General features: G+C 34.6%; 1 pseudogene; it reads right to left on the minus strand.

Moving 5' to 3' along the window:
- Positions 1-571: 571 nt before the first annotated feature.
- On the minus strand, positions 572-1,645 carry LOC145130488 (phosphoglycerate kinase, cytosolic pseudogene; annotated as a pseudogene).
- Between the last annotated feature and the right edge of the window lie 1,509 nt (positions 1,646-3,154).

The following is a 3,154-nucleotide window of genomic DNA, read 5'->3' on the forward strand; positions in this document are numbered from 1 at the left end:
AAAAAACTTTCGTTCGTTCAACAGCAATGCTTCGCTTTTTGACTCCAACAAGATCACTAGCATTTTTTATAATTTTCTGGAAGATTATAATTCCTTTTCCTGAAATATTTTGAAGATCCTTTCTTATATACTTTAGATTTTGAAGTAGACGGACCATTCAAGGGCTGATAACCATATTGTTGACAAAAATTTCCCAATTCATTTTTACTGTTAATTCTATCTTTTTTGAGTTGTTCCTTAAACCTAAGATCAGCACAAACTGCTAATCCCTCTTTATTAATGTAGTTTATTAGATCTCCATAAGTTAAATTTTGATAAGGGATGGTATTATTAAAATTTTCTCTTAATTTTTGTCTAACTCTTTCTGCAAAGAGTTTTGGAAGGCCAGCAATAAAACGTTCTTTCCAATAAGACTCTTTACAATCAGGTCTCGAAAAAACTTTAACAAAATAATTATCTTTATACCATCTAAAACCAGTAAGTTTTCTGCAATGTAAATTCATTAAAATTTCTGATGTTTTTTCTTGAAAAGTAGTAGGATCTCCTACAAAGTTTTTGATAATAGCAAAAATTAAAGTGTTAACCATATCATCTTCAAACGTTTGTATTTGTTGATTGTTTTCTTTGCAATAGCCTCTATTCCTCCAGCAAACTTCTCAAACTCAAACACACCCATAGGTCCATTCCAGATAACAGTTTGAGTAGTATCCAAAGTTTCACTGAATGACTTAATGGAATCTGGACCAATGTCTAATCCCATCCAGCCATCAGGAATACTATTGGCTGGAACAATCTTGTTGTTGGCATCTTCAGCAAACTTGTCAGCAATTACAACATCAGTAGGGAGTAACAGAGACACCCCTTTAGCCTTGGCATTTTCAAGAAGTGATTTTGCAAGGTCGAGTTTATCTTCTTCCACAAGTGAAGATCCAACTTTGAGGCCTTGAGCTTTATAGAAAGTGAAGATCATACCTCCACCAAGAATAAGAACATTAACCTTCTTTAACAATGACTCGATCACACCGATTTTACTTGATACCTTCGATCCTCCAACAATGGCAGCAAATGGCTTCTTGGGATTGGATACAGCTCCAACTAGGTAGTCAAGCTCCTTTTGCATGAGGAATCCAGCAACAGAAGGCTTCAAGTACTTTGTAACACCTTCGGTAGATGCATGTGCTCTATGTGCAGTGCGAAATGCATCATTAACATACAAGTCTGCTAGTGATGCAAGCTTCTTTGCGAATTCAGGATCGTTCTTTTCTTCCTCTTTATAGAATCTGACATTTTCAAGAAGCAAAACACCCCTCTCTGGGAGCTCAGCCACCAGTTTCTCAACTTTTGGACCTATGCAATCACTTGCCATCTTGACCTCGACTTCAAGGAGCTCAGAGAGTCTAGGCACAAGTGGCTTCAGGCTGTATTTTGGTGTAACACCCTTAGGACGTACCAGGTGAGAAGAGAGGATGATTCTGGCGCCATTAGACATCAAATATTTGATAGTAGGGACGGCGGCGCGGATACGTGTGTCATCGGTGATCTTAAAACTGTCATCCAAGGGCACATTAAGATCAGCCCTAACAAACACCTTCTTCCCCTTCATATCTCCTTCCTTCAAACTGCTTACGCTCTTCTTTGTCACCATTTATTCAAAAAAAAAGGGGTCTTGAGCGTCTTGAAATAAACCATTCTTTATAGATTTTGGAGAATCGTCAGAAACTGATGGAGTTTGGCGAATTTCTTGAAGTAAGCTTTGAAGTTCTTCAGGAGAAGAGGTAACATCATCTTTAATTCTTGCAATTAGATCCACATCATTTTGAGGAAGACTTTTGATAAAAGTGGCTTCAACCTCTGGTTTTTGAATATATATTTCTTGATAATGTTTAATTACTGCTTGTTCACTGGCTTGAGAAATCTTCATTTTATCCCACCATTTTGAGCGAAATTGTCGATTAAGCCAGGGAGGAGAGGAATCCTTTGCTTCTTGATAATGAAAAGTCCAAGACATTATCCATGGAACTTTGAATATCATAGTGAATTGTAGCATATATTCAAATTCTGGAATTTGTTGAATAAACAATTCCTTAAATTTGAGATATACATCGTAAATTTCTTTTGGTAAACAATTTGGAAGAATTCCCATATATTTGTACCAATTGATAAACCATCTTGGGTATTCACAATTGAAGTTCAAATCAAAGAAGATAAACCATGAGTGTGAATAATTCCGAATAAAGAACGCCTTAGTCCAGACATCTTGATAATCATAGTAAGAAAATTTGGGATAAGCAGGATAACTTATAAGAGGTTTTTCAGAATGAAGGTTTGGAACCCAACTTTCTGGAGAAATGATTTTGATGATATGAGCTTTGCTAAAATCAATGTTTCCCTCTTTTGAATTAGAACGATGAACAAAATTGACCGAACCAGATTCTTGCAAAATAGCTTGATAATATTCTCGAGTTTTATATGAATCAACATAAAAGGTTTTCCCTTGACCAAAGAGATTATTTGTGAGAATATGAAAACCTTGATGTAACTTATGGATTTGAAAATCTTCAAGAATTTGAACTCTTAAGAAATTTAGATTAAGAACATAAGGAGTTTTTGTAGAAGGGCTAGGAGTCACAGAATTTTGAGTTTGAGGAGTGATAGGTTTTACAAAATGGCTTATCGTGTTTGTTGAAGTAACTTTTGGAGTAACAAGTTTTGAGTGAAGGATATTAGAATAAAGTTGTGAATTCTTAGAAGTAGGAGTTAAAGGAGAAAAACGATTTTGATTTTGAAATGGAACAAGCTTTTGAGATACGGGCTTCTTGTCATCATGTTTGGAAGAGGACGACAAACTCATTTTCCCTGCAAAAATTCTCGAGAAAGAAAGTCAGGAAGCGAATTATTTTCTCCTTTAATAAATTCTATTTCGAAATCAAAGTTACCTAAGAGGGCTTGCCATCGAGCAAAAATTTGCTTGGAAATAATATTTTTCACATCTTTTTCTAAAATAGTTTTTGCAGATTGACAATCTATTCTTAATAAAAAACTTTTCATAAATAAATCATCTTCAAATTTTTTAATACATAAAACAATGCTTAAAATTTCCTTTTTGACAGTTGAATAATTTTTTTGTGTATCATTCCATGCACCAAAGTAATAT

Source organism: Lactuca virosa, chromosome 8 (assembly GCF_052849685.1).
Source record: "Lactuca virosa cultivar CGN04683 chromosome 8, Lactuca_virosa_CGN04683_v6, whole genome shotgun sequence".
Lineage (NCBI taxonomy): Eukaryota > Viridiplantae > Streptophyta > Magnoliopsida > Asterales > Asteraceae > Lactuca > Lactuca virosa.